Source organism: Peromyscus californicus, unplaced genomic scaffold, assembly GCF_007827085.1.
Source record: "Peromyscus californicus insignis strain IS unplaced genomic scaffold, ASM782708v3 Scaffold_4__1_contigs__length_199733344, whole genome shotgun sequence".
NCBI classification, from domain to species: Eukaryota; Metazoa; Chordata; class Mammalia; order Rodentia; family Cricetidae; genus Peromyscus; species Peromyscus californicus.
Genome location: NW_026294562.1, coordinates 105267729 through 105288061, shown reverse-complemented (window position 1 = coordinate 105288061; position 20333 = coordinate 105267729). Strand labels below are relative to the sequence as shown.

The following is a 20333-nucleotide window of genomic DNA, read 5'->3' as shown; positions in this document are numbered from 1 at the left end:
TCCCTCATCTGTTTTTGTAAATAAAGTTTTATTGCTATACAGGCCTGTTCATTTGTTCATGTCCTTTGTGACTGCTTTCGGATTACTATGGCAGAAAGAACTGAGTTATCATCCCAAATGTAGAGCCTGAAAAACAAAGTATTTACTATCTGGACCATTCCAGGAAAAAAAAATTGTTGATGCCTATTCCAATATGTGAAGAAAGGAATGTATCAGAGTATTTATTTCTGTTTGATAATGTATTTAGAATCAATATAATATCAACTAAATGCCTAGTGTCCTGTGAGTTGAAAATACCAGCCTATCAGTGAGTTTTCTTTTTTTTTTTTTTTTTTTTGGTTTTTCGAGACAGGGTTTCTCTGTGTAGCTTTGCGCCTTTCCTGGAACTCACTTGGTAGTCCAGGCTGGCCTTGAACTCACAGAGATCCGCCTGCCTCTGCCTCCCGAGTGCTGGGATTAAAGGCGTGCGCCGCCACCACCGCCCGGCTCAGTGAGTTTTCTTAATGTTGGTTTAATTTTATACTCAGTTATTATCATCACTCCTCTGTTAGATAAGTCTAAAGCCTTTCTGTTAACAGGGTAAGATCTTTTGCTCAGGGGTAGCTGTGGGTACTTCTGTATAATTGTCATAATGCAATACTGGAGCCGAGTGGCCCAGTAATTTGCCAGGGGGAAGATTTGTATCCTCGCTATTAAACTAGCCTCCAGCTCTCATCCAAGATTGTCTATCTGGTCTGGAAGCATAGTTCCCATGTCTTGGTAAGGTTTATGTTGGTAACCGTTGCTGTTCACTCGGGTGAGAAAGGATAGAGAGAGTAAAACCTAAAACTGCTATGTAGAAGAAGAAAAGCAGTTATGTAGAATGGACCTCACTTGATATTTATTTGTTTGCTTGCTTTTTATTTTAATTAATTTATTTTTATTTTATGTGCATTGGTGTTTTGCGTGCATGTATGTCTCTGTGAGGGTGTCAGATTCCCTGGACCTGGAGTTACAGACAGTTGTGAGCTGCCATGTGGGTACTGGGAATTGAACCCAGGTCCTCTGGTAGCCAGTGCTCTTAACTGCTGAGCCATCTTTCTAGCCCATTGCATTTGCTTGCTTTTTTAAAGACAGTCTCACTGTGCAGATGTGGCTGGCCTAGACCTGGTTATGTAGACCAGACTAGCCTTAAACTCACATCGATCCACCTTCCTCTGCCTTCCAAGTGCTGGGGTTAAAGGGCCTCAGTTTTCAAACATTCTAGCAATACTAATTTGATACTTTCTTGCTAAGGAATGACTATAGGAAAACATTAAAAGGCTTTTTTAAAAAAAAGATTTATTTATTTATTATGTATACAGTTTTCTGTCTGCGGGTTTGTCTGCAGACCAGAAGAGGGCACCAGATCTCATTATAGATGTTTGTGTGCCACCATGTGGTTGCTGCAATTGAACTCAGGACCTCTGGAAAAACAGTCAGTGCTCCTAACCTCTGAGCCATCTCTCCAGCCCAGAAGGCTTTATTTTCCATAACTGAAAGATAATGCTTTTACAAGAGCAGAAAACTTTGTATGTATAGTAAGAGCACTGTGATTCATGACGTAAGTAGTCTTGAATTTGAGCGGGGGGGGGGGGGGGGGGGGGGGGGTTCTTGGCTTTTGTGGCCTGAGGCATGTGCTGGGGATGCAGCATGGGGCAAGGACTATCAGAAACATCTCACATTCATGACGCTGCTTCAGTTTGAACTAATTTTTCGTCGTTGGGTGTTCTCAGCCTCCACATTTAGCCACATAACCTCAGGTGGGTCATGAGTTGCAGTTTCAGAAGCTGGGACTTGTTGGGGGAAGACATCTTAGTGGCTTGCTGATGTGTGGGCTTGAGGGCTTCATCAGTGTTCTGCAGGCAAAGTGGAGTGACTTGGTTGGGAAGCCTTGACATTTGCTAAGTTGAGTGTCTCAGAGAATTAGTTTTGATACTTAATCCCTTTTGTGCTGAATAACCTCACTATTGGCTTTACAAGTGTAACTGTAACTTCCTCCATGCCTAAATGTTAAAAATCTTCCAGGAAAACAAAAAACAAAAAAAAGGACAAGCTGGTTTTTGTTTTTGTTGTTGTTTTTTGTTGTTCTTTTGTTTTGTTTTCTGCTGAGACTTTTCTTGTAGTTTGGAATATAGTAAGACTGTAACACATTGAAAAACTGACTAATCAAATAATAAAGAGTGTTTGTTGTGGAGCTGGAGATGGAAGTCAGGGCCTGGTGCCTGTGAGGTGAACACTTCCCTAGTCAGTGCATCCCTACCAGTGGAGGTTCCTTTTTATTCCATTACAGACTTGCTGAGCATCATCACGGAGCTATATATAGCGGCCCTAACTTGGTCTGGGATCTGGAATCAGACATTCTATAGCTTTCCTAATTTTCTTTATCTTATAAATGTTGATTGTGATCAACTGGTTTATCTTTTCTGTCTGTTTTTTTTTTTTTTAATCTACTCATAATCTGGTTTGATTTGCCATGATAGCTGTATTTTAGCCCTTTCCTATGTTCTCATATTTTGGACCTCTTCATTCATCCTTATTATCTTCTTCATTCTTATGTATTTATCTATCATGCTGGAGATGCCCAGGACCTCATGCGTGCAGATGAATATGCAGCCACTGAGCTCCACCTTCTCCCTGTTTTTCATTCTGACATAGTATGTGCTTTGCTGTTTGTGTGGCATACAGAGGACAGAGGACAACTTGTGGGACTTGGTTCCTGGGTGCCACTTTTTGGGACCAGGGGATCAAACTGAAGTTATTAGGCCTGTGTGTATTCACCTTTTCCCTTTTATATATCTGTGCCCATGGTGACCAGAAGAGGGTGTTGGATCTACCAGGACTGGATGGAGTACAGAGGTTTATAAGCTGTCATATGGATGGACATATGGATGTTGGATGCTGGGGAATTGAACTTGGGTCCTCTGGAAGAATAGCTAGTGTTCTTAACCAATGAGCCATCTCTTTAGCCTCTATTCTTTGTGTGTGTGTGTGTGTGTGTGTGTGTGTGTGTGTGTGTGTGTGTGTGTGTGTGTGTGTGTAGGTTCATGTTAAGGCCTGAGAAGGACATTGAGTGTCTTCCTCTTTCTATTTCCATTTTCATTTACTTTTTTTTTTGAGATAGCCTTACACTGAACCTGAGCCTTGCCATTTCCATTCGGTTAGCTTTCGAGGACTCCTGGGATCCATTCGTCTCTGCATGCTCAGTGTGGGGATTACAGGCACAAGTAGCCATGGCTAGCTTTTTGTAGGTGCTAGAGATTTGAACTCAGATCCTCTTGCTTTCACAGCAAATGTTCTTAGCCACTGAGCCATCTCCCTTGCCCCTATTCTTTCTAGATAGACAAACATATATTTTTTTTTAAGTTTGTTTTGTTTTTCAAGACAGGGTTGCTCTGTATAACAGCTCTGGCTGCCCTGGAACTCACTTTGTAGACCAGGCTGGCCTCAAACTCACAGAGATCCACCTGCTTCTGCCTCCCAAGTGCTGGGATTAAAGGAGTGTGCCACCACTTCTTGGCCCAAATACACGTTTTATATTGAGTCCATTATACAGATGAAGATTACCTAAGTGCCAGACTGAAAACTTATGAAAGGCCTTGATACATGAAAGACTGTCTAGTAGTGATATTTGAGTTTGGAAAGACCATTTTCTGCCTGTTACATACAATATTAGACACCATATGCTAGCTCTAATCTGTACTATTATTTCTGCTATAATTAAAAACTAATCTTATCAGTTAATTAGTGAAGGATAGTTCTATCGTCTTGAGAAAAAAAGGTTCTTACATAAGAAATTATATACACCTGGAGGTGGTGGCACATACCTTTAATCCCAGCAGTTGGGAGTCAGAGGCAGGCGGATCTCAGTGAGTTTGAGGCCAGCCTGGTCTACAAAGTGAGTTCCAGGACAGCCAGGACTGTTACACAGAGAAACCCCATCCAGAAAAACGAAACAAAACAAAAAAAAAAGAAAGTATATATACTTATAAGCTGTAACTATCAGTAATGTAAACAATTATGTATCTATTAGGAATGTTGTGGTACTTTTCCCTTTTTCTCTAGGGTTGAAAATAGTGCTTAGTATGTTTTAATAAGCATCTATTGTATAAATATAATCTTACTTGTGTGATTGTGGTGTATGTGTGGGGGAGTAGGAGGGTGCTTTTGCCTGTGTAGGTCAGTGGTAGATGTTAATTTTCTTCCATTGCTCCTCACCTAGTTGTTTTGAGAAATGATCTCTCACCATACCTGGAGCTCACTGACTAAACTAGTGACCAGCAAGTCTCTGGGATGCTCCTGTCCTGCTGGGATTGCAGGTGTGCACTGTGCCCAGCCTTTTTTTTTTTTTTTTTTTTAAAGAATATTATTCTTTAAAAAAAACTATGCATGTATCTATGCGAGTGTCTTCATATGAGTGGGGTACCTGTTGGGGGCAGAAGAGGGTGTCAGATTCCCCAGAGCTAGAGTTACAGGTGGTTATGAACCACCCAGCATGGGTGCTGGGAGCCTGATACAAGTGTTCTGTGAGAGCAGCAAAGTGCTCTTTACTGCTGAACCATCTCCACAGCCTCCCATGATCAGCTTTTTATGTGGGTACGGGTGGTTGAACTCAGGTCCTAAGCCATCTCCTTAACCTCCAATATAAGAAATTTTACAGGTTCCATCCCAGACCTTACCTCGGTGCCACACCCAGCCTGTCGTGTCGTCATTTCTTGGTGGTTTACTCCCATGGAGTTTTTTGTTTGTTTTTTGTTTTAATATTATTTCTCAACAGTATTTAAATTACATGTTGTGATAATCTTCTTATCACTGTTCTGATTTCCATGCTTTTTCTCCTTGGATCTGCCCCTGTGTTGTGATACAGTTTTTCCACAGATGGTCTCTAAGCAGTAAACTTTCAATTCTGGCGTGTTTGTCTTCTATTCTGACTACTGCTTTAACTGAAAACAGTAGTCCAGTATTCAAGAACTTTCCTTACAAAAGCTCGACAATACTGCCTTTTTTTTTTATTTTTATTTTCCCGAGACAGGGTTTCTCTGTGTAGCTTTGTGCCTTTCCTGGAACTCGCTTTGGAGACCAGGCTGGCCTCGAACTCACAGAGATCCGCCTGCCTCTGCCTCCCAAGTGCTGGGATTAAAGGCGTGCGCCACCACCGCCCGGCAGTACTGCCTTTTTTAAATCTTCTACCATCTACTGTTGCTGGTGAAAAACCTATTAGTCTGAGTCTTATTCCTTTGTTAATGACTTTTTTTTTTCATTCCAGATTTTTTTTTTAAGATTTATTTATTTTGTATATAGTGTTCTGATTGCATGTATGCTTGCTGCCAGAAGAGGGCACCAGATCTCACTACAGATGGCTGTGAGCCACCATATAGTTGCTGGGAATTGAGCTCAGGACCTCTGAAAGAGCAGCCAGTGCTCTTAAACTCTGAGCCATCTCTCCATCCCCCAGAAAGATTTTATATATTCTTTCTTTTTGGTTTTTCAAGACAGGGTTTCTCTGTGTAGCCCTGGCTGTCTGGTTGGTGGCATGAACCTAGGAGAATGTAGTCAATACTTAAGGCAGGATAAAGTCTCACACAATAGCCAACTTTATTCAGGGCATCAGACAATTTATACTCTGAGGGTTAAGAAGAGTCATCTGAGTATATAATCACAAGGACAGTATGTACATGGCAAAAACATGTTTTTCTTTAGAGGCATATAAACAAATAACAATAGCCAGCTGTAATAAACAACCTAAAGTGAACTCACTCCTATCTGCTACATCTGGGAGGGGCACATTCCAAGAACAAGTTGTGTTTTTAAGAAACTTAAGTCACAAGACTTGTGGTCTTGTTTTCTTGGAGTTTTTTCACAAGCACTCAGAATTCCCCTTGAACGACTTCATTTTTGGACTGTGTTCTAACATCTCCCCCCTTTTAATTTTTTTAATAGGGTATCCAGAGTAATTTTGATTTGAGATATTGTAGATAAATCTAATTGTCATTTGGTGGTGCATGAGTATCCTATAAGCAAGCAAATTATAAACATAATAATGTTAGACCCTTAAGCATCTCTGATACCAAGAACAGAGATCCAAGCTGTTCTGTGGTGGAAGCTTCACCTCAGCACCTGGCACCCATATACCCAAGGAGTCTGGAATGTTCCACCTAACCCCCTCCCCCATTTCTCTCCCCAAACCCGCTCCCTCAAAGCCCACTAAACAGCAGCCCCTCCCCTAGAGTTGCCTTCTTGTTCCAGACCCCTGCCCCCTCAAAGCCCACCAAAAACCATCCCCTCCTTGGGACTGCTCAAGACCATGCCTACAGGTTACTTAAGGCCTGGTAGCCATATTTACCATGTGACTCTTCCCCTGCCTTTCCAAGGGTCACCCAGGATTGCTTTCTCTGTTCATTAAGCCTAGATTTATTAATTCAACTTATTACATCAGCAGCGGTGGATACTCAGCAACTGAGAATTTAAAACTTACCACAGACTATTATTATTATTACATTATTACATTGATCAGAAAAATCTAGAGAATAGCTTGAAAAAAGACCCATATGATAAATAGTTGTGGTGTCTGAAAGAAAATGGCCCCCAAATGGAGCAGCACTATTAGGAAGTGTGGCCTTGTTGGAATAGGTATGGTCTTGTTGGAGGAAGTGTGTCACTGTGGAGGTGGAATTTGAGGTCTCATAAATGCTCAAACCATACCCAGTGACTCAGACCACTTCCTGTTGCCTGTGAGTCAAGATATAAGAACTCTCAGCTTCCTCTCTAGCACCATGTCACCCTGCACACTGCCATGTCGCACCGTGGTGATAATGGACTGAACCTCTGAACTGTAAATCCACAATTAAATGTTTTTCTTTATAAGAGTTGCTGTGGTCATGGTGTCTCTTCATAGCAATAGAAACCCTAACTAAGATGGTAGTTGTGATATCTTGTAGAATATAAGCCCATATTTGACTTTAATAAGAATATAAATGTTATGTCCTGTACAGATAGGAAGTGATATAAATACCAAGGAAAAATTAAATGCTGTCCCTTCTTCAGATGAATGAATGGGTCTTATGGTCCCAAGGTCCAGTCATAAACAGAGTCAAGTGAAGTGAAGTAACTTAGTGTATAGGGCCTTAACTTGGTGCCAGGTGGGCAGACTTGACTTCTGGTGATATGGTCAATGTCTCCTTTTGCCCTTTGGCGGGAGATTTGCTATCTTTCTGGTGACTTCTATATCTTTTTCTCTCTGCCATTGTCCTTGATGGCCTAGGGCTGGAAGAGCCAAGGAGGAGTCCTTAATGTCTCAGTGGACCCATCTTCTTTCTAGTTTTCTTTTGGGGAAGTAAAATAGGGCAGGTTAATGCATTAGCTTGCTTATTTCCTTCTGTAATAAAACCAGGGAGGTTGGAGTGGGCATGAGTATGAGTCTGTTGCTGGAAATGAGTCTACAACATAAGCAGAATCTGAAACAGTATTTGAGGGTTTATGAACTAACTAATAAATGAATCTAAACACCCAGTTCCACCTGTTGGACTGAGGGAAAAAAAGTATTACTACATTGACTATCTGGACTATGAATGAATCCCTCCTGTAGTATTAAGTGAGCCATCAATAAAATAAGTATCTGCTTATGGAATGGGAGAAGGTTGAACAACTTTTGTAATCACAATTCAGTTTGTATGAGAAAATCCCATAGCTTACCAGCTAGATAATGATTTCCTCTCCTTCCATACTAATCTGCAAATGAAATTTGAAAATCCATAGAGTTCTGTAACACTCTAAAAAACTGATTGCTAGTTAAGGGTAAGATAATATAGCAAGGATCAAACCCATGTAATTGTTGCCATATAATTGTCCTCCCCTGATTTACTAATTGAGCAAGAAGAAGTAAGGTAACAGTTAGTATTTTATGGCCCTTGTGATGTAGTGAATCCATTCCAAAGGTTTATCCTCTCGAGCTGTAATACCTGTAGGAAACAATTTAGTGGGGAAAATAAGTAAGTTTAAAGGCAGTGAAGGATCCACAGGATACACAAAGGCCTCTTTTGGTCTGGATTCAAATGGCTGTAGTTTTTCCCTTGCCTCTCGAGATAATATTAGAGGACTGTCCAAGGCCGTATCTTCTTCTTATGTTTTAAATAGATTGGTTAGTACATAATTAGGTAAACATTTTGATTTTGCTGAAATTGCACTGGACATATCAAGCACAGCTCATGAGGCCAGGGAGGAACTGGGAAATGAAATCTGTTTCTCTGTCGAGCCCTAGCTTGCCTAGGTTGTATGTAAAGTTAGCTTTTTCATAGCCTTTCCTAAGTCCTCATCAAAACGTCGACAGAATTCAGATTAGATTGATTATCAGATTCCTCATCCCATGCTTCAGGGTCATTTTCAGGCAATGGAGGACACAAACTTAAGGGGAGCTCCAGTAAGGGAGCTGAGGCAGTGGTCATCAGCAGAGTTACCATTGGCACTGTTTTTACGTTGATTTTGCCTGAATAGAGAAAAATCTCCTTTGACTCTTTTACTAATTTTAAGGTTTGAACATCCTCATGATTAATATCCTCCTTATCTTCCTTAAGGATTTTGATAACAATTCGAATTAATGCCTAATTGACCCAAATTGAACAAGGATCCTTCCCCCTTGTTTATATGCCTGTCGGTATTTTTTCCAATTCTGTCCCATTCTCAGTCATTTAAAGTTCTTCCTTCTGGAAACCAGGGATTATGATCATAAACAAACGGCAAGCAATCTAATAGTTGTGATATATTTTGATACTTGTACCCCTCCTTTCTTTAAGAGATGATGCACATGCACAAGAAGGCTTGACATCAGGCAAAGTCTTCCCTGGTCTCTGCCTCACCATGCTCACTCACCGCCTTCTCTGAGGGTCCCCACTCTCTCTCTCATAGCTGACCTCAGGTCCCTGATTCGTGGTGCCACTGGTTAGTGCTTTCAACAGTGTGTGAATCTGAGAGAGAGGAACCAGTAAATGAGGCTCACTGAAGTCCCCTGCAGTAGCCAGTTTTAGTCAGATCAGACAGTTTAGACTCTGAGGGTTAAGAAGCGTCACCTGAGTAAAGCGTATAACCACAGGGACAATCCTACATGGCAAAAGCATGTTTTCCATAGAGGCATATGACTAACACAGCTGAAGTCCTCCTCCGTTACACCAGGGAGGACCATGAAAACACATTCCAAGAACAATTCCGTGTTCTGAAGAGACTGAGGTTACAAGACTCATGTCTGATTTTCTTGGAGTTTTTTCACAAGCACTCAGAATTCCCCTTGCAGGACTCCCTTATTGGACTATGTTCTGAAATATGTCTGCATGTGCGTGCCTGAAGAGGGTATCAGATCCCCCAGAACTGGGTACTGGTGGTTTTGAGCTGCAACACAGGTCCTCTAAAAAACAGTAAGTGTGTTTAACTCCCTGAGCCATCTCTCCAGCCCCAACTTCTTCCCCCTTTCAATTAAAAATTTAATGCTTCCTCTGTAAGAATGGAAACAACAAAAGAATGAAAAGGTTGCACACAAGAGAACTAACATTACAGATTATTATTATGTTTAAAAAACCCTGACATTGTGAGACTTTCTATGAGGTGACTTTCAGGTTCCCACTTATTTCACTTTACTCCTTTTTGGTTTTTGGTTTTTTTTTCTGGAGCTGAGGACCGAACCCAGGGCCTTGCGCTTGCTAGGCAAGTGCTCTACCACTGAGCTAAATCCCCAACCCTTTACTCCTTTTTCTTTTCTTTTTTTACTTACACTTTCACCTTTTATTAAGGCAAGTTTGTGAGAATAATTTACTACAACCAAATCGCTTCATGGACCTTCCACTTACATTTTTTTTTTTTTTTTTTTTTTTTTTTTGGTTTTTCGAGACAGGGTTTCTCTGTGTAGCTTTGCGCCTTTCCTGGATCTCGCTGTGTAGACCAGGCTGGCCTCGAACTCACAAAGATCCGCCTGGCTCTGCCTCCCGAGTGCTGGGATTAAAGGCGTGCGCCACCACCGCCCGGCTCCACTTACATTTTTTAAGACACATACAAAAGAACTATGTCTTGTAAAAAGCCACTCAGTACCAGAAAAGGTAAGGGGACATGCTGGTCCAGGCTGCTTTTCAAAGGATGCTCTTGCTTCATCTGCAGGTAGGTGCTAGTTATCATCTGTAGAGCCAGTTTGTTTAACTTTACCACATCAACCCAGGTCCAGCCGCGAGGAAGCTCCCCTTTGTGATCTGTTTTTTATCTGCCAGCTTGTGTTTCTGAGCTTTGGAAAGTTGCTCTTTCTTGTCTTTTTTCTTACGTGATGGGGCTGTGCTGGGAGTTTCAACCCAGATGATAATGGCTATTATGGGTGTTGGCGTAGAATTCCGGGATGATGGTTCTCCATGAACTTCTCTTTATTGTCCTTAGCGTACTCACTTCTATGGCTTCTTGTAGTTTGGCTAAGATACTCTGCTTTACAGCTGAGGAGATGGTGTTAAAAAAAAGCATTCATAGGTATAATCGGAGGCGTTTGGGGATGTCTCTGTCCAGGAAATCTCTGTTAGGAAGGCTTTGGGATCACCATCAACCGGACTTAATTCCCAGCAGCTTCCGTCTCCTTCGTAAATAGAAGGTAAAGCTTCTAGTTCCATTTCCTGGTCCTCTTTGGCACCCATCACGCAGGACGCACAGTGTTTGTGACCTTAAAGAACAGGCAGGGAGCAGGCAGGAGGCCGGAGCACCCGGTTTCCTCTCCTCAGTCTGGGGAAACCCTCCTCTGAGCCCTAGGTACTAGCTAGCACGCACGCTCCCAACCCTCACCTGCGCCAAGCCACTGGCAGTCGGCTGTTGCCGGGAATCCAGATCGCCTTATGTGGGACTAGGAAACGGGATTGCATTAAGTGGGGGACACCCAGACCTCGGACCAGCCGCTGAGGGGCAGTCACAAGGAGCCCCCCCACTTTTACTCTTTTTTTAAAAAAACAAGTGATTTATTTTTATTTCATGTGCAGTGATGTTTTGCCTGCATGTATGTCTGTGTGAGGGTGTCAGGTCCCCTGGAATTGGAGTTACAGATGTGAGTTGCCATTGCGAGTGCTGAGAATTGAACCCAGATCCTCTAGAAGAGCAGCCAGTGCTCTTAACCTCTGAGCCATCTCTCCAGCCTGTCTTTTACTCTTTTTTTTTAAGATTTATCTATCTATCTATCTATCTATCTATCTATCTATCTATCTATCTATCTATCTATTTATTTTGTATACCGTTCTGTCTGCATGTATCCCTGCAGGCCAGTAGAGGGCACCAGGTCTCATTACAGATGGTTGTGAGCCACCATGTGGTTGCTGGGAATTGAACTCTTAACTGCTGAGCCATCTCTCTAGCCCCCCGCCCCATTAATCTTTAAAGGACGTTAAAATTGCAGCTTTGTTTGAAGCCCTCCATGTACTGTTCCTGTTCTGAGTCCCTTCTTCCATTACTAAAGGCAAATGTTGAGACTTTTAGGAGTTGTCCCCACTTACTTTCATACTAAGCATATATTTGTGTGTCTACAAACAATACATGGTAAGGATGTACATGCTTTAAAGCTTTATTGCGCTCATTCTGCCACAGCTCCCTTTGTTGGCCTTGACATTATTTTTGAAATAAAGCCATGTACCAATAGTACATGTTATTTTAATTACTAATTTCTACTTTATTACACGAAAATAGTGTAACTCTTTAAAGTTCACAGCTATTTGTGTTTGTTTTGTTACCCTAGCAGCTTTGCTAAAGGATGGAATTGTTTAAAAGGTGTGGCCTAGTTTTATCTTCGGTATACCCAGTTGCTCTTCAAAGAATTTTATGGATTCTTGTCCAGCCAGAATTACATGAGAGATCTCATTTATCCATGTACCCAGTGCATGTATTTTCCAACTTAAAGGCTTTTGCTAATGCGGTTGTCAGGTAGTTTCATGTGGTGTCATTGTTAGGAGGCATGTTTCTTCCTTGGTTTGCGACACGGTCTTTTGTGAATTGCTTTTTCATAGCACATGTTCTTGGTTCAAACTTTAAAAATGGATGTAGTATAATTGCTAACTTCTAATCACCTGGAACTAGCCTCGGATTGCACAAAGATTACATCACGAACCACCATCACCACCACTTCAGACCCATCCATAAGTAGGGTCCCCAGGGTACCTGTATTTCTGACCAGCTGACCACGAGTCCCCATGGCTTGCCATAGATTCTCTAATTCATTAGAATGACTATTAGGAAAATTCTGTACTTCCATAATTATGGTTTGCCATAAAGGATGCAACTTGAGACCAGCCTAATGCCGAGGCACATAGTCCAAAGAAGCACTTCAGCAGATGTCACAGCTAGCATATACAATGTTAGAATAGCTATTATACAGCTAGACACGGTGGCACATCCTGTAATCTCAGGACTTGGGAGGCTAGGGTAGGATGATTAAGACATAAAGGATGTTCTGAGCTATAGAGAGAAATCCTGCCTCAACCCCCCCTCCCTCACTCCAGAACAAACAAGGCATGATCGCACATGACTTTAATCCCAGCACTCTGGAGGCAGAGGCAAGTAAGTAGTTTTCTGTGAGTTTGAGGACAGCTCTATATTGCAAGCTCCAGGCCAGCCAAGGCTACATAGTGAGACCCTGTTTTGAAACAAAACGATACAAGAGGCTGGAGAGATGGCTCAGTGGTTAAGAGTATGCTCATTGTTCCTTCAGAGTACCAGTTTTGTTTTTGTTTCTGTTTTTGTTTTTTTTTTTGCACCTAGCACCACCTGGGGAGACTCACATTCACTTGTAACTCCAGGTCCAAGAGATCTGATGACCTCTGCCGGCCTCCATGGGCACCCGTATAAACACACACACAGTTAACCAAAGTGTTTAAAGAAAAAACAGTATAAGGAGAAATTAAAGATTTAAATTGTACCAGAAGAGATTCCTAGACATTTCTCTTAGCTCATTTGAGAGCATGCAAAACCTGGTGTCTTTGTCAGTGTTCTGGTGCTGTGAAGAGACCATGACTGGCAGCTCTATAAAGGAAAACATTAAGTGGGGGCTTGCTACAGCTTCAGAGGCTTAGCACGCTATCATCATGGCAGAAAGGATGGTGGCAAGCATGGCAGCTTGGTGCTGGAGAAGTAGCTAAGGGCTACATCCTGATGATACATGGGCAGAGAGAGTGGAAGAGAGAGACTGGGCTTTTGAAACCTCCAAGCCCACCCCTAGTGACATTCTTCCTCCAACAAGGCCACACCTCCTAATCCCTGTAATCCTTTCAAATAGTGTTACTCCCTGGTGACTAAGCCTGGGGGGGGGGGGCAGGGGACATTTTTATTTAAATCACCGCACCTGGGTTCCATCCCAGCACCACAAAAACTGCAGGTGGTGGTGATATTACCGCTGAACTCCCTCTGTGGACCAAGCTGGCCTTGAGTCAAAGGTGTATGCCACCACTGCCTGGCATTACTTACGTTCTTTATTGTTGTTTATGTCTTCCTATATGGTATATATTTTAGCTGTTTTAGATTTATTGAGATTATTGGACCCGTGGGCTAATAATATTCATCAAACCTGGAGATATTGTAGGCATCATTTCTTCCAAAATTGTTTTTACTCCATCCTCTTTGTACATTTCAAATATATTTTATTAAACTTGCATGGTATCGTTGCAAGTTTACACACCAGTAAGATACTTGATTTTTTTCAATACACTTTTTTTTCCTGATGCGTTTCCATAGTCCAAATTTAGGTCCCTTTCAGTAAACTTTTTTTTTTTTTTTTTTTTTTTTTTGGTTTTTTGAGACAGGGTTTCTCTGTGTAGCTTTGCGCCTTTCCTGGGACTCACTTGGTAGCCCAGGCTGGCCTCGAACTCACAGAGATCCGCCTGGCTCTGCCTCCCGAGTGCTGGGATTAAAGGCGTGCGCCACCACCGCCCGGCTCGGTAAACTTTTTTTAAATTTAGTTTAACCTTTGAAGATAAGAGTCTCATGTAGCTCAGGCTGGCTTGAAACTCACTACAAAGCTGAAGATGACCTTCAACTTCTGGTCTTATTGCTCTTCCTCCTACCTCCTCCAGAGGAGCTGGATTAGATTCCCAGCACACCTGTGGTGACTCACAACCGTCTGTAACTCCTGTTCCAGGGAATACAATGCCTTCTTCTGGCTTCCATGGACACCAGGCATGCATGTAGTGTGCACAGACATACATGAAGGCAAAACATTTATGCACATAAAATTAAAAAAAAAATACTGAGTTGGGGGCTGCCAAGATAGAAATCCTATTGGTTTTTCAAGACAGGGTTTCTCTGTGAAACAGTTCTGGCTGTCCTGGAACTCACTTTGTAGACCAGGCTGGCCTGGAACTCACAGAGATCTGCCTCTGCCTCCACAGAGTGCTGGGATTAAAGGTGTGCACCACCACTGCCCAGTGAACATAGAAATCTTTATCCATTAAAATATTCTTAAAAAAATATTGGAGAAATGAACTTCTGAGACAAATTAAACTAGAGAGTTTGCTGTGAACTAGCTTGTCTATACAGTAAGAATCATCATTATAGGCAAAGAATATAATCAGATAGGTAATCTAGACACTGATGAGGGTTTGAGGAAATGGTAAACATGCAAATAAATAGTAAATTAATTTTCTCCAATTTTAAGTCTTTGAAAATGATAATTCTTAACAAAAATCTTATGTAGTGCGACTCACAAATATGTAGAAATAAAACACATGGCAGCTGTATTGCTGGGGATAAGAGCAGGACAATGGGAGTCCAGTATAATGAGGTCACAGGGTATTACCCTCAAAGTAAAGTGGCAAGGACATTATCCTTTTTCTCTTCTTTTTCTTTCTTTCTGGTTTTTTGAGACAGGGTTTCTCTGTGTAGCTCTGACTGTCCTAGAACTTGCTCTGTAGCCCAGCCTGACCTTGAACTCACAGAGATCTACCTGCCTCTGCCTCTGCTGGGAATTAAAACACGTGCCACCACTTCCTGGCTACAAGAATATTCTTTAATGGCACTGTATCCAGTTAAAGATTCTGATTGTACAACTCACTAAAGTTGCAACTCAGTGGGACAGAGAAGATATTTAGCATATTCAGAGCCCTGCACAGCCTACAGTCCTGCAAGAGAGAATTTTCAGGTGTCGTAGTCAAAATAATGTGTTGAAACTGTTCTGCTATTGTCGTGTGAACAGCTGCAGACAGTACAAGAGGGGAGAAATGTCTAGTAGAACTTTGTAGATACTAAAATTGAATTTCCTGTAATTACCATTTGTCACAAAACACTTTATTTTTCCACCAAACCAAACTCTTTAAAAATGTGAAAACCTGCTGGGTGGTGGTGGCCCACGCCATTAATCCCAGCACTTGGGAGGCAGAGGCAGGTGGATCTCTGAGTTCAAGACCAGCCCGGTCTACAGAGAGAGTTTCAGGACAGCCAGGGCTACACAGAGAAACCCTGTCTCAGAAAAAGAAGAAAAAAATATGAAAGCATCTTGAGCTCAAAGGCTGTATGAAAAAGGTTATTAGTCTTTTGCCCTGTGTGAGGGAATTTAGTAACCTTTGGTCTAAACTAATGGTTCTCAACTTGCCTGATGCCGTGACCCTTTAATACAGTTCCTCATGTTGTGGTGACCCCCAACCGTAAAATTATTTGCATTGCTACTTTATCACTGTAATTTTGCTACTGTTATGAATTGTAATGTAAATATCTGATATGTGACCCCTGTGAGGTCACAACCCACAGGTTGAGAACCACTGATCTAAACCTCCTTTCTCCAGCTCAACACAAGCCAGTCCCATGATATTTGAATTACACTTAAAATGAAATAAAAGATGGATATTGTCCCAGTGGATAGGAAAACAAAGCCCAAGTACATGTATTCAATTATGCATAAAAGATGCAGATTAAGAAAAGGAAAGACAAAACTGCCCTACTTTTAAAGTGACTGATGGTATATTGTATTGGTGAGCACTGTCCCAGGTGCTGAAGACAGGCCTAGTACATCTAATCTCCGGAATTTGTAGTACCTTTTGATGTATAAGGACAAAGTGGGGTCATTCTGGGATACTAGGAAGGACATTGTCCTCATAAAGTGATGTAGAAGTGATATATATATAAAGTGATATAGTGATATCGAACCCTGAGAGTGAGATGAGGTGCCTAGGATGAAGGAAGCCATGCAGCCGTGCACGCTAGAAGTAGGACACATTCCGGGAAGTGGAAGAAGCCACACCTCCGAGGTACTAAATGGAACTAGCCGTTCATTCTTCACTCTGAACTTCCTGTTCTGTGAGGAAAGGAACAGTTTGTGAAGCCACTCTGTTAAGGGTAGTCTTCCCTTAACACATTCTTCATCAGGTACAGTGATGAACATTAGAGTATTTTAGATTAAAGCAAAGCGGGAGGAAGATAATAATCTAGGGGACATAAGAAAGGAAATTTTAAAATAGATCTAGCTTTCAAGGAAACAGCAGAAACATGAGGCATCTGAAGGGGTTCAAAAAAGAATCGAAGATGCGAGGGGAAACCTGAACTGGCCCACAGCATACATAATACACTGCACTTGGGCCTTTAACTGTGAGCTGGAGCATGGTGAGTCCAGAGCAGATAGACAGGTAAGAAAGTGGGTGTGTGTCTTAGAAAACACCCTGAGACCAAGGCTGGAGGAGCATGTGTTCCTTGAAAGGGACTTGAAACAATAGTACTAGCATGTTAGTCGATACATGTTTATTTAAAAGTATTTACATATTTGGTGCTCTTGTATTGTTTGAAACAAATAACAATCCAAAAATTCATTCAGTCATGAATAAAAGTACCTGCAAATTTGATGTTTTATGGTTCTTCAAGAGACCTAGTCTTAGTAAGTTACCCAGAAGAATATGTTTTCTTCTACAGTGTAGAAATTTGAACCAATCATTGTCATCATGGTTGTGTGTGCATGTGTTGCTGGGCCCAGAACACTTGGCTTTCAGCATGCTAGATGGGTGCCCTGTCACTGAGCTACATACTAGCTCCAGCAATTGTCTTACTTTCAGTTACGGCAATTAAATTTTATGTACAGAAGAGTAAAGTATTTAGACCATCAGTGAGAAGAGCAAGGATGAGTTTGTTGAGTTTTCAACATAACTTTACAAGTTTTTAAAAAATCTTTTTATTATATTTATTTATTGACTGGTTGTGTGTGTGCATGTGCACATCATGTGTGTGGTATCCATGATGCATGTGGAGATCAGAAACTTGTGGAATTGGTTTTCTCCTTCCCAGGGATTGAACTCAGATTGTCAGGGTTGCAGCAGGTATCTTTACTCAATAAGCCATCCCAACAGCCTTGTTTAATAAAACTTTAAAAAACTGCTTTCAGGAGGAAGGATTCTTTTCATTATTCATTCTTTCTTTTCTTTTTTTTTTTTTTCTTTTTTAAGGGAGCTGTTTAGAGACAGGTTTTCTCTGTGTAGCCTTGGCTATCCTAGAACTCAATTTATAGATCAGGCTGTCCTCAAACTCAGAGAAATATGCCTGCCTCTGCCTCCAAGTTCTGAGATTAAAGGCATACACCACTGTGCCCAGCTGATTCTTTTTCTCTCTTAATATTTATTATTATTATTATTATTATTAGTTTGTTTTTGAGACAGGGTTTCTCTGTGGAGCCTATCCTGGAACTTGCTCTGTCAACCAGGCTTGCTTCAAACTCACAGAGCCTGCCTCTGCCTCCTGAGCCCTGGGATTAAAGGCGTGTACTACCACTGCTGGCTCTCTTTAATTATTTTTATGTGTATGAGTGTTTGTTTGTGTGCATGTTTGTGTACCGTGTGTGAGCCTGGTGCCCATGGACACTAGACATTTTTGATTGTCTTGAGACTTCTGTACACACATTTCTTTTACCTGGCACATTTCTCTCTTTGTTGGCTTGCTTAGCTGCTGCTTATCCTTTTGTTCTCAACTGTGTTGATAGAGAGGTATTTCCTGGTGGCATTAACTCTGTAAAATGTGGCATAAATTTGATCACTTGGTACATCTATGTGAAGGGTTTCTATTGGTACTGGTCTTTCAGCTTTTAGCTAGCTTTGAAATTGTTGGAGAAAAATGTTGTGGGAAATCTGTTCTTCCCCTTAATATGACAACTTTTAAGTTGTTTTGGTCCCCCCCCCCCCCCTTTCCTCTTGTGATTATTAAATTGAGTAGAAAGAAAAGCAAGAAAAATAAGGTCACTTGGTTAGAGCTGGAGCACATGGTGCTGGAAGACCTTGCCTGAAGTACCTCAAATGGCTTTGGCTAGGATTCTGTGTATTATCGTAAGCAAGGTGTAATCCCGCTACTAAGACTGACGGAGAAGCAGGCTCCATCGCCCTGGAGGCCTTTCCCCCTTCCCTAGGAGGGCGGCTTCACACCACGCTGCAGTTTTACAGGCTCCGATTCCCTTAAATTCTATCTAGCATTTGTACCAATTACTTTGTTTATAGTAAATACATTCCCACTTTTGGACTTGATATAATCTGAGTTATTTTGGGTGTGTTTCTTTACTTATGAGAACAGAAATTCCATTGGAAATGGAATTCTGAAACCCGGAGTGGAGTGGGAAGACTCCCTAGACCCCTGCCTGCCTCGTGGCTGTCCTTGGATACATTGTTAGAAAATGTTAATGAGTGGAGTGTAGTTGTTTATATTATTCTTACCTAGAATCTCTCTCTGCCTTGTGCTTTTTCAGGTAGTCTAAGCTATAGCTCACAGTCTTGAGCCTTTTCTGTGCTTTTCAGGAAGCTAAAATGACTGGTTAAATGAACTCTTTAAAGGAAAGGTATATGAATACAAGGATCAAGTGACCTGAGGGGTCCATCTCTTTATTCTAACACTCTGCTCCCCAACAGTCTCTTAAGAACTGGGCAGTAAGTAAAGCTTCAGCCACTGGGTCTGAAATCAATGGTCTCTCCTCCGTGACCAGGATAAAATAACTATCTCTGCTCATAGGTGTAGAGGGAATTTAAATAACGACTTTTAAAGCACTGAGGAAGAGATTAGGCATTATGAGCTGCTATAAATATATACCATCCAAAAAGCAGAATTTGGGACTGGAGAGATGGCTTAGTGGTTAAGAGCTCTGGCTGCTCTTCCTAAGGATCTGGGTTCAATTCCCAGCACCCACATGACAGTTCACAACTCTCTGTAACTCCAGTTCCAGAGTATCTGACACCCTCATGCAGGCATACATGCAGGCAAAGTCCCAATGTAGACGAAACAAACAAACAAACAAACAAACATGTATTTTTTAAAAAATCAGAACTCAAGTAACAGACTAGATTTGTAGAAGCAGCAATATTTTGAAGACTTTATGATAGAAGGATGCGTGGAGAAACAGCAGTGTGGGTTACCTTTGGGGAACTGGGTCAGCTGTACAGTCTGGGTTGCTGCCACGTCTGCTCCATACCTATGTCCTCTGGCAGGATCTTCTTGACCATACCCCTGACCTTTTCTTTCTGCTGTGGAATCTTTCACCTCCTCAGACCTTGTGATGGAAAGGGATCTGATAATAGTTATGTTTCAAATCTCCTGTGGGAAAAGGCAGAGATCTTAGTTCAATTGGGACAAAAATCTTACGTTTTTTTTTTTTTTTTCCAGAAAAGAATGACCTGAAGTTAGTAAATTGTTAAAAGAAAGTTAATAAGTAATGTTGTGGGAATTAGGTTATTTAGAAAATGTTGTAGTTGACAAGTGAATACAATTAGAGCTTATCAGTTTATAGAACATGGTCACGTGATTTAAGAATATAATTGATACTTTTAGCCAGGCATAGTGGCATGCATCTTTAATCCCAGACCTAAAGAGGCAGAGGCAGGCTAATTTCTGTGAATTGGAGGCCGGCCTGGTCTACATAATAAGTTCCAGGACAGCCAGAGCTACATAATATAGAGACCTTGTTTCAAATAAACAAACAAACAAACCTAATGACTGAACCAAATAAATAAATAAATAAAATCAATACAATTGACCTGTCCATATGTGTCTATTAAATTTAATTAAGAATGAATAGAATTAGGGTTGGCAAAATGGCTGAGCAGGTAAAGAAAGGTACTTGCTGCCAAGCCTGATAACGTGAGTTTGAGCTCCATTAACCACGTGGTGGAAGGAACGAACTGACTCTGGCAAGTTGTCCTCTGACCTCCACACATGTTTTGTCACATGACCCCTCCTACACCTGTGTGTGTGTGTGTGTGTGTGTGTGTGTGTGTGTGTGTGTGTGTGTACACACAAAAATAAATATAATAAAAAAGTTGAAAGAATAAGTAAACCCACAAAGCGTAGCTCTGGTTCTGGACAGAGAGCTCGGCAGTAAA

General features: G+C 41.5%; 1 protein-coding gene and 1 pseudogene across 1 annotated transcript in view; one reads left to right on the top strand and one right to left on the bottom strand.

Annotated features, from left to right (window-relative positions):
- Rsf1 (remodeling and spacing factor 1) overlaps positions 1–20333 on the top strand; it is a 125490-nt gene that overhangs the window by 12475 nt on the left and 92682 nt on the right.
- On the bottom strand, positions 10163–10670 carry LOC128094601 (RWD domain-containing protein 4-like; annotated as a pseudogene).